This window comes from Adiantum capillus-veneris, chromosome 20 (assembly GCF_014529385.1).
Source record: "Adiantum capillus-veneris isolate H3 chromosome 20, ASM1452938v2, whole genome shotgun sequence".
In the NCBI taxonomy this organism is placed as follows: Eukaryota; Viridiplantae; Streptophyta; class Polypodiopsida; order Polypodiales; family Pteridaceae; genus Adiantum; species Adiantum capillus-veneris.
This window is the reverse complement of record NC_140950.1, coordinates 64,049,438-64,061,727: the sequence shown is the minus strand read 5'-3', so window position 1 is coordinate 64,061,727 and position 12,290 is coordinate 64,049,438.

The following is a 12,290-nucleotide window of genomic DNA, read 5'->3' as shown; positions in this document are numbered from 1 at the left end:
AACATCCAAACGGGTCACTCATATAGTGGTTCTGAGTCACTATGTGGTGGATCACTCATACGGGTCACTATGTGGTGGATCATAACATAGAACCAAGGCAAGCTCCTCCTCCAACAATTTGGCCGGTTGATCTAGAAACAAATCTCACTGATGAAGAAGATAAAATATTGCTTGAAGGAGGATTTAAAGTGGAGATAATTGGGAGAGATTAAAAGAGTGCAACAACAATGCAAATTCATCCTAGGGGTGGAGGTGATTCCTCTTTCGCTTTAACAAAAGCATATACAACAGTGGTTCAATAGTAAAAAATGGCATAAGAGTCAAATTTTGGACTTCCATTGCAGAGGAGGCGGCTAAGAAAATTGGTTGGCTCTTTGTTTAAAGGCTAAGGTGACTGAAGAGAAATGTATTGTAGACAAATCACATGACGTCTTCAAGGTTGAGTATCACACAATAGATGAACATGTGGGGGTGTGTGAGGTGCACTTAAAGGATGAGACCTATTGCACATGCCCTGATTTCACCGATAGGGAGGCCAAGAAAAGCAATTGTACATTTTCTTGAGAGTGCTTGGATTGAGCCAAAATGAAAATATGTTCATACATCAACACGTGCTAAGCAAAGTATATGTCTACACTGCTCTTAACCGTGAACGCACATATGCAAACTTAAAGCCCCATGATTGTACAATTTTGTGACATTTTTTGCCATGTATTGAAAAAGACAAAGTTGATATGGATTGAATAGATATTGGACCTTTGGCTAAGATGTTTTGGATTATCTTGGTTTACAAATCAGTTTGTCTCTGTTTTTGTTAAAATTATTAATGATGTAAATTGATTTAGGTGTATACTTCTCCTTGTGTGACACACACACACACACACACACACACATACATACATATATATATATATATATATATATATATATATATATATATATATATATATATATATAGAGAGAGAGAGAGAGAGAGAGAGAGAGAGAGAGAGAGAGAGAGATTGTGCAATAGGGTATAAGGCTATTGAGGTGTCACATCAATAAGAAAATAATGAATATTAAATCAATTCTGTTTGGAAAAAAACTATAAGAGAGATGAGAGAGGCCGAGACCGACGGAAGATTGAGAGAGAGAGAGAGAGAGAGAGAGAGAGAGAGAGAGAGAGAGAGAGAGAGAGAGAAGTAGCAAAAAGCGATGGTGATGACGATGTTTGATCGATGCGTGTTTGCCAAGGGAAAAAATCTATGAATGAAAGAGAGAGAGAGAGAGAGAGAGAGAGAGAGAGAGAGAGAGAGAGAGAGAGAGAGAGAGAGAGAGAGAGAGCAAAAAGCGATGGTGACGACGATGTTTGATCGATGCGTGTTTGCTAAGGGAAAAAAAATATATATGAATGAGAGAGAGAGAGAGAGAGAGAGAGAGAGAGAGAGAGAGAGAGAGAGAGAGAGAGAGAGAGAGAGAGAGAGAGAGAGAGAATGAGAGAAAGCAATGGTGACGGCTATGTTTGATCGAGGTGTACTCGCTAAGGGGAAAAATCTATGAGTGAGAGAGAGAGGTCGAGGCCAACGGAGGATCAGGAGAGAGAAAAAAGGAGCAACAACGATGGTGACGACAATGTTTGATCGAGGTGTGTTTGCCAATAGAAAAGAGAGAGAGAGAGAGAGAGAGAGAGAGAGAGAGAGAGAGAGGCCAATGGAGGCTTAAGAGAGAAAATAAAGTTGAGAAGAGAGAAAAAGAATCTTTTTAAAATCTACTTGTTGGATTCCAAAAAAGAGCTCATAAAAAATGCTCGTCAAAAAATATTCCCCCCGTGCCTTGGAATGCAAAATATATGCCATGGATTTAATTCCCACTCCTTAATTCCTTTACCTAGGAAACCAACTACTATTTTAACCCACCCTTTCAATGTCCATGTACATATCTTGCATTGTTTGTGGGTCATTCTAATGAAGGGGAGGATTGAAAAGGCAAATGGGTTTCTCCTTGAAGATTTTGTAACCACTACACAACCTAGTTAGCCTCAATACAAGTCCAAAACTTAATCATATCCCAAGAGAGCTTGGGTTTTGAGAGGAGGTCTAGGTGGGGGCCGTGATGACAAGAAACGGGCAATGCTATGCATATTCTTTTGGGCCAAATATTGTAGATCATTTGAAAGGCCACAACATGACCCAGCCATCAATGGGTGATACCAAAGAGAATACTTAAATCCAACCACTCCACCATATTACTTAGAAGATGCACTCTCATGAATCTATGTCAAGGGAGAAGGTTCTAAGGGGATAAAGCCACCACATCTACAAAATCTTTGCAAGAGGTACAATGTTACTATACAACCCCATGACTATATGGCCCAATATAGACAAGTATTATATCTATAGAAAGTAATTAATGTGTACACCATGGTTCAAGGATATTCCATTACATTAGAAGGGAAGGCTTTAGTATGGTTTCAAGCCCTACAAGTCTTGGTTCTTTACAACTTCAAGGTCATGTTCAAGGAATTTCCAAAGGAAAACACAAAAGATGGAAGAAAAGACACAACACTCTGATGAAAATTTTTAGGTTTAAATGAGAAGCCAAGGGGATTGTAATGGATGTCTTAGATTACATGAAAAGAAATATTTCTAGGTACCCTTCAACAAAGAAACCAATCAAAGAGTGATTAATCTTAAGCTTCTTAGAGGGACTCAACACAAAACTCTCCACGTTTATGTGTTTGATAAACAAGTCTTCTCCAAGCCCACCTTCTCTTGGAGGTGGGAATGATAATCAATGTACAATTCCTTGGGTGTAGCTACTGTCAGATTGATTTTGAGACTCTTGAGATGGCAATCAAGGTCATTTTGATAAGCTCATTGGCCCTCCAAGGATTCAAGGTCCATTTTGGAGAGTGGTGCCATGGTTTTGGCCTTGCCTTTGATGTTCTTGATGAGGAAGCATATTAGCCTACTTTCCCAATCTAAGGAGAAAGTACCTCCCACTATTATACACGATTGGTTTTGATAATGGGACGTCTTAGAGACCCCACACACAATGACATCTTCAAGTGCTGCCAGGGTAGAAAGTATGCCTCTAGTACTTGTTTGTGTTTGAGTTACTCACTCTCTTCTGAAGATAATCCTACTTCGTTGGGTGAGTGGTGGATCATGGTTCTGCTAGAGCATGGTGTATTTGATTTCCCAAAAGATTGCTTCATATGTAGATATACATGCCATCTTTCAAAGGAATGTTCTTGTAGGAGACCCCAACCCATGCCATAGACTCAGTGTACCAAGGCTAGTGGCTAGACATAGTAGATAGAAACTCAGGGTGCACCAGCTAGCACCACCTTAGAGATTGGTGGCTAGTTAGTTGATGGCTGCTTGTAGGTGCATGGCAATTGCTGCTAGGGTTAGGAATGTCACATAGTCCCCCCTTGATGGTTGATCTATGACATGCCAATAACATTGGGTTCCTAAAAGGGACCATTTTGATCCTCTGTATTAGGGGGAACCACCATTATACAAGCAAAATTTTATGAGCGATACGAGCAAGTCAAAAGAGATATACTCTTTGTAGAACCAATGTGAGGAGTGATCGTTAAAAGAAATCCAAAAGATATTTCTCTTGGAAACTACACACTAGAGATAAGAGCTCTACATTTAAGGATTTAATAACTCAATAAGAGCTCATTATTCAAGGGTTTGAAGTAGAATGCAAGAAGTGTTTAAAATATTCCATAAGTCTCATTCTAATAACCAACAATGTAAAAAAATGTGCCATGTCAAGCTATTCTATAGCTGCTTACTACAATACAATTAACCATTAAACATCAAAGTAACTAGAAGATAAGCTTTTAAATGAGACAAAATCTTGTGTCAGTCCCAAAATAGTCAGCTACATGATCACTACTTTAGATTTTGATCCACAAAAAATTATATTCTGATTGCATAAATATACAAAAAACAAATCACAACTTGATACAAAAATGTCCTATATAAGCCTTCAATTGTATACAATTTGATTTCATAATTGCCACCATATTTGCAAGACAGAATAAGATTTTCTTCAATTCAAAATAAAACTACAACTTGATGCAAAAATATACTTAGACCAAAAAGTGTATAGAAGTTCATAATTGTCGCTATATGTGCGAGAGGCAAAAATCTTTTCTCTAGACAAAAACAAGTTGCAACCCATACAAAAATCTACCAAGGAGATCCATATCACTCGCATTTCTCTGCTCACCTTATCCCATTGATTGTAGAGATTGATGAATCTCTCTCTTTGTTAATGCAACTTGGTGGGAAAACTTTTGTTGATTCATATCAAGTTTTAGATATTTGACGAAAACAAAATAGAGATGCTTGCAGGCCATGTATTTTTTGCCTCCACGTACCCGTATTTGAAGGTTCTTACAAGTACAAGAGGGAAAGATAGAAATCACCACATTATATGATTCTTCATTCTTTTTGCTCCCTGTTTTTGATAAGCTAAACTCCACATGTTCACTTGCCTCCACAACATTGATATTGTCGATTGTACAAACCATCTCAATTGCTCTATGGATCCATGTAACCATATCCTTAGTAATGGCTCTATAGATAATCACCTTCTTTCCATCACGTTGTAGGGAGCGAATATCTGCATCATTAAATTGAGTGCTTGTCCCCTCCATTTGCACATATGGAATACGTGTTGTCTCCACAGACACATCCCAATTAGAGTTCTGCAAATCAAAGCCTGCATTCCATAGTGAAATCTTTTCCTCAAGACCCAAGCAAGCACCAACTGCAATTGGCTAGACAATAGGTCGACTTGTAGGTCTTTCAGTCACAATATTTGTTGGAGTTGTTGTGTGGTCAATATTATCTCCACAAAACCACACAAGATGTTTCTTCTCAACTTGTGATGTAACTTGTACCACCCCTTGAAAGCATGGAGCAGGTACACTTACTAATCCTACTCTTCTTTTTTGGTCAATTAGATTATTACATTTTTTTCTCTTATCATGGGCGTAGCCTTGACATCTTACTTCACTTCCAGGATCGATCCTACTTATCGCCCACCTACTAGGATGAATGTTGGTGTCAACTACTTCATGAACCTGTTTATGCTCTTCTTGTTTTTTCCTAGTTTGTTGCACGTGTTGTGTGACATACTCATATCCTGGATGATGGGAGTCACCTTCCTTAATAGGTGTTTCAAGTGTACCTCAACGCATTCTCCTTATTGTGCACACATCACCATCAATGAATACTCTCCTCTGGGATATATTCAGCTCCACTGCAGCCTCATTGGTTAGATCAATAACTTTGTTCACTTCTATTGGCACCGTAGACACTGAAGCTCTCCTTTTTTTTTGCAGTCCTAGACCACACCCTTTGTGTCCACCTTTGAGAAATGAGTCATATCTTGATTGTTGCAGGAGAGTAGTGGTCAGATATCCTTGACAACAAGTAGTATACAAGGAGTCTTATTTAATGCCATCATTTGAAGCTAACCAGCTACCATGGATCGACTCTGCCAAGTTTGCCCTTGGAACCATATGCCTCTCATCATTCTCAAGGCCTTTTGCACACAATGAAGTTAATTAGTGAAAGAACTTATATAGAAAACAAGAAAAAATATAAAAAACATACCTGCATCATGTATTCTCCCCAATGGGCAACTCTTGCATGCCACCATACCAACCATGTTTGCATAGAGATATATGTCTTGCCTGCATGCCCATTTCTTAGCCATGATTGTAGTTTCTCAAGCTCTAATTTAGCTGCTTCTTCAGATGGAGCTTCCCTCCATTGTCTACACCTATAATTAAACTCCTCTTGGCTATGAGAGGGTATACAACCTTTTGTATGTTGTTGCAAACTCTGCTCCCAATGAAACAAAGAAGACCTTTCTTTCCCTGCCAGCACTTTGTCTGGGCCTCCATTGTATACAGTCCTTATTGCATGCCAATTTGCTTGAGCTTCATCAGCCATGGACCCTTTGAATTCAGGTTTGTTGCATCCTTTCTTTAAGCACATCACTTTTAAAAAAAAACTCTAAAAGAATGTTTGTGCTTTTGTATCCTCTACTTTGAAATTCCCAATCGCGATAGTTTGCATTTCTTGGACATGAGGATTTGTAAACATGGCAATCCGGTGTTGTCCATTCATGCATTCTTTTCACAAAATCAAAGCATAACCATGAATTTCCAAGTTCATCTCCTAGTCTCCTTTTGTTAACAAGTTCTACACCATTTCCAAGCCCCTATGTGGAAATTTTAAATATATGACACCTACAAATCCTGAGAATTCCAACTGCCCAAGAAAGGACATGCTTTGAAAGACGTCAAACAAAAATCCTCTTTTTAACTTGAAAATTCCATCATAATCTCCCACTGCTTGACCTATCTCTACCTGAGCCTCCTTTTTCCATCGTGATAATCTTCTATTGTCAAGCAAAGGTGCCAACTTTGCTAACAAATCACTCAGATCCTTATCTAAAAGTATCTTTCCTTTTGAATGGTCTCCAATGAGCACTGATTGCATCACAATCTCCTTCGCTATCTTTTGTTGGATTGACCTTGGTCTCTCAGTAAAGTCTTTAGCAACTAGCTCCCTGACCCTTGTCTGGACCTCAGCCACGGCTTGTTCTGTAACACCCTCTGCCACAGGGTGCATGTGATACCCAGGATGTATAACTCCTCTACTTAGTTGTTTATTTTCAACTATGGAAGGAAAACAATAAATAAGCTTGCAAGAGCACTCAAAAATGCACATGGATGACATAGAGCAAAAGAAACATTTTAAACTCCCAAACCCATTTTGAAGGCTAGTAAGATAAACAGGGAGCAACAGATAAACGGGGAGCCTTGAAATGGGTTTTGTTGGAGAAACCCTTATGAAGGTCAAGAAACCCTTCTTTCTAGTTTGACATTTTGTTTCCTGTAATACATGTATTCCAGTTTTGCCTGGCCCTGCCCAGTGGGTTTCACCAGCGAAACCCTATTGAGGGCTCTCAAAAGAGCTTTGCAAAAGATTTTGAGCAGGTTGCAGAACGCGTGCACATTGTGGTTTGTGTGTAGAATGCATAGATTTCAGGTTTTCCAGAATACGTAGATTGGATGCAAATTTCAAAACTGTTGCGGGAGAGACTCACACACCCATGAAGTGCATGCAAACACTACCTAGATCAACATAATGTCAATCGAGGACACAGATGACACGATAGGCACAGGGAGGAAATCTCTTTAGCTTGTCAGATTGAGACCATCCTACACATACAACACTCTGGAAGGCCAACTATACCACAATCAAGAACCTCACTGCTCTCAACTACACCACCTAGCCACATACACACATACGGAAGGTAACTCACCTAATCATGCCAGATTCGTACAAAACTTAAGGAAGACCATCCCCTCACTAGGATACACCTGTCCCTAAGCTTCTACACTCAAATCCCTCACTCTAAACCCATCTACGAAAAACGCGTAGGATGACAGAGCAGAATTTTGAAAGTGCCTGAAACTGAAATTTATGAGTACCTATGCGTAGCTTATGTCGCCATGATTCTATAGACTACTAGCATGCAAAAAACAGACATCGTTTGATACACTTACGGCCACAAATAGCTCATAGATGCGTCGGCATGTGCCCTTCGTCTCGCGTGGAATGCTTGGCGTTGTCGCGTAGCTCTCCTCGAGCCTACAACAATGGTGCAGTCGGATCTCCAATGTGTTGAGCGAGCCGGGCGTAGCTAGAGGATAAAGCTCACGCTCACTCTCTTTCTCTCTCACACACAGTAGACGGCAACGCTAAAGTTTTGATTATGATTAAAGTCTCCTCCCTTTACAAAATGACCTAGGTACCTTATATACTAGGGCTACCTTAGGTTTAACCAAAAATGGGGTTGAAAGGGTCAAATGGCTTTGTATTTACAATCTGGAAGTGCCATTGCACCCCGGCTTGTGAAACTAGAATAATTACTCATTACAAATGACGTTTATAGCCATAATCCACAGCATTTCATAACTCGCAAAAAATAAGACTTTGGTACAAAACTTGAGTTATGTTGTGTTGTTGACCCAGCGGTCAACACTCCCCCCTGCCCCGTTCATGTCGTCCCCGACATGACCTGATTGTCGATGGCGATGTGGTCTTTGCTATCGTTTTGGCTTCATCTGTTGCACTGCTTGTAACTTTGTCGAACCACAACAAGAACTATGATCCATTAGAGCGGACATCTATCATCATAACCATTCATCTTTTGAGATCCTCTGATTACTTTTATGTCTGCTCTTCTTCATTGGGGACTTCTTTGTTCCTGTGCAATCATGTTGTTAGTGTTGTCTGCAGCTTTGTCATTGTAGGCCATTCTTCGACTCACCATTGAGGAGAAGTATGCTATGATATGAAATTGGTGCTCCAATTCATTTGTCAATTGATTTGAGTAGCATTTCCTTATTGTTGATGTAGAAGGAATATGTACAAGAGGATGGTGATAGGTGTCTTTAGATTAGGGTCTAAAACCTGGATGACCAAAGGGAAAAAACCCGGTGGGAAAAAAAATGCCTTTGGTATACGCTCTTATTGGAGTTGAGCAGTTGAACGTGAAGTATATGTTCATGAAAGGTGAGTGCTTGGGTGAAACACAGAAAGAGTGCCTGATGCAAGTGCCAATTATGGGACACTCTATATGCATATGGAAAATTTGTCACCAAAAGCATGCAATGTGAAAGAAGGAGATGTGGGTGTTTCAAGGAATAAATCTAGCACATGTGACATCAAAAGATGTCTCAATATCTTCCACCTTTCCAAGAAGGGTTGTCGATGTAGAAGTTTCTCCACTCGTATCTCATTGTGCTCAGTACATGAGTGTCTTTTGGACCTTCTCCTTCACTTCACCAGACTTAAGTACTTAGACTTCGACTCTTTTGCTCACCTATACCAGCATGAGCGACACAACGTAAATATGCTCAACTCTTCCAGCTTGAGCAGTACCTAGAATAGCTAAGACGCTTAGACCACAGAGAATATTACTTGAAGCTTTGGGACTAACACCTTACTCATTTTGTGGCTTAGCTACTCGACGTTGACTTGTATGACTTGTGGATTGCATGTTGACACTGCTTTGTGACAGGTTCTTCGGTTGTTGTAGTGGCTGCTGAGACATACTTCGTGAAATTTCATCGTTTTCCTGTACCTTCTTCTCTTTGTAGTGCTCAGGAGTCTCGTCAGTCTTTTCTTCATGTGGATTATGGATTTTTAAAATTTTTCTTAATAATAAACAAAGAAAATCTTAAAACAACTCAACAAAAGAAAAATCATTCAAATAGAAATCTAAATGCTATGTACACTATACACATGTCCTAGGGGCTCATATATGGATTTTGTCCCCATACTCCTCTGTAACACTACTATGAGGGCATATACTCTAAATTTTGTCAAAAAAATATCACAATAAAACGCAAAAATTCAATGCATCTCACAAAACATTGCCCTCTAATAGTCATAATGTTAGGTCCACATTTAGAATGCCTCCCCCCCTTCCTATTTGGAGTCATCCTTTACGACAGGGTATCACAAAGGATATGTGTTGTGCTTGGGCAATTAAAAGTTGTGCCTATGCAGGCCTTGTAATGTAGCCCTATTATGCATACACAGTCAATGCATGGAAAAGATTTATGTTGTGCAAGATGTGGATATAAGCAATTTGCTTATTGGCATTTGTTGGCGAGGCTTCCTATTCTAAGCAATGTAATGGTCTTTGAAGCTCATGTATCGTTGCTTGATTGAAGCGACTTGCTCTCTTCTAACTGTACTGTAATCGTAGGAAGAATTGTAAGAATTCAAGTGGCGATGCACTGACAGCAGATTTGTTGTTCTTCTTTGGGACCCATTTCTTTGCGATTATTGGCTGTTTTGTTGCTGATGCTCATTTGGGAACCCATACTTGCCCATGCTTCATTTGTGTTTGAAGAGACTTCTTTGGGATCCACCTTTTTGTTGTGTGAGTCGACAGTGGTCTTTGCTTCAGACCTTGTACGCTTGGTTGGGGACTGGATTTAGGCTTTGAAAGTTGATACTGTGGTTGTTTTGGAATCCAAATGAATTCCTGATTTTTTTGTGCTTGAATCAACTTCTTTGGAGCCCAAACCTGAGTTGTGAAAGCTTGCAACTTTGTGATATTCTTACCCGTTCGTGCACGCTTTCCTTGTTTTTGTTTTGGTGTTGGATCTTGTGATTTGTCATTAGAGATCTTTGTCTTCTTGATCCATATCTGTTTTTGGCCGATCTGGCTTTTTGGTATCCAGATTTGTCGAGCTTTTTGGCTTTGAATTGTTGTCCTGCTCTTTTGACCTGTCCTAGTTGTTGCTGAAGTGGTTGGTGATAGTGATGGCTTGAGTTGATGATAGGGGATGTTGTAAGATTCATCACTACCGCTACTATCCTCAACAAGGTTGACTTCTTGTACTTTCCCTTGCTTTTTTGGCTGGTAGTGGAAAGTTACTGTCTGTTTTCTCGTGGGTGGTGGTTTCTTGGAGGACTTTTCTAGCCCATTGATTAGAGCATTGTTAGCTTGTTGCTCTGGTCGTATTCCTCCTAGCTGAGTCTTTGCATCCTTATTAGGAGCCATGTATGAGGATGCTTGTGGTGGCTGTGTCTTCACCGAGGACTTTGGAATCCACTTTTGATGCACTTTATTCGTGTAGCGATGACATTGATTCCCGGGTCGTTGATCTTCTTGAAGCTCGAAGTGTTCTACAGAGTCATAGAACTCGTCGTCTTTTTCATCTTTTGATTCTCCACATTTCTTTGTTTTGCTCCTTATTTCGAGAGCTTGTTGATGTCTGGATCTCTTCGTTTTCCTAAATTACACTCACTGCAAAATAAGGAACGACATCATAGCCATTTTCATCACAAAACTTTGTTGTGGGAGCATCCTCCACGGCGCACACGTCCAGAGTAGCCAAGATGTGTTCCCATCCAAAAGGCTCTAACTCTTTCTCAGGAAATAGTTCTGGGATATATTCCATATCCTCTATAACCCGCTCTAGGATACACTCCTCAAGTTTCAAGCTGCCACATTGTGAAGCTCCACACATCCATAGTTCTTTAGGCTTACCTAACGAAGCTGGAAGTTCTGATCCTGCTACTGTGGCGGAATCAAACTCCTCAACCGGTTTTCTCGTCACATCCCTATAGCTATGGTCCCTCAAGTTTATCTTTGTTATGGTTTCCATATGTCTCAGGTATATATGGTCATAACCCCAATCTTGGACCATTTTCAATTGTCGCATGAATGGTCTTCCCAGAATGATGTCATAGTTGTTCTTCTTGCCAAAGTCAACAATAGCAAAAGTGTGTTCATATTCAATGCCACAAGAAGTAACAAGTACTTTTTCTAGCAGTCCTAGGGGCTTTTCCTTGTGTCTGTCTGCAAGCTGCAGGGTCATTCGTGTGGATATCAAGGCAGGTTTTTCCCATTTTTTCCAAACCTCTTTGGTTGCAATGGCCACACCAGCTCCACTGTCAAGGATTGCCATGGTTTTTACATTATTGAATTCCATAGCAAGGGTGGTGTTTCCATCTTCTCCCTCGTAATACTCGCCTACCTTGTTTAATGGCACTGGCCTAGTATTTAGTTGAGGCATTTCAAGCTCTTTGATGCCTTCCTTGATTTGAGTCATTGCGGTTTTTACACCAAATTTCTCTAGACATTTACCCACATTAGCCCACATGTTTGGTCTTACTCTGAGCAACTCGGATAACATTATTGTACAGGTGACTGGGGTAGATATAATATCTACTAGCCCCTTTGAATCGATGGCCTTGTTGGGAGACAGTCTCTGTGATGGGACTGCAACCACATCTGACTTGGTCTCGTACTCTCCCATGTAGGATGGTAGTGTTCTTAGCGAATGGGGTTGACTATCCATAGATTTTACAGATCCTTTGTCGCCCCAATACGATCGCACGTCTAGATTCATTTGAGATCCAGTCTCAAATTCCTCTATTGGTGGTAGAAACACTCCTCGTTCATCACTAGTCTTGTCTACTCGTCTTCTTAGGTCATCGGCTTCATTGGCCTCTCTGACTTGTTTCCACAATTTGTCAAGACCATCTATCTCTTTACAATCCTCAGGTATAGCTTGGTGAAATGAGTTATCCGTGGTATTCAGTACTATCCTTGGTTCTAATGCTGGGTCTTTGAGGTTTGGTCTGTGCTCATGACTAGAATCTGGCTCTTTTAGTTCCTGGTTTGGTGGGATTACTTGTGTAGGCATGACACGGATCACATCCTCAGGTTTTGCAACTGGT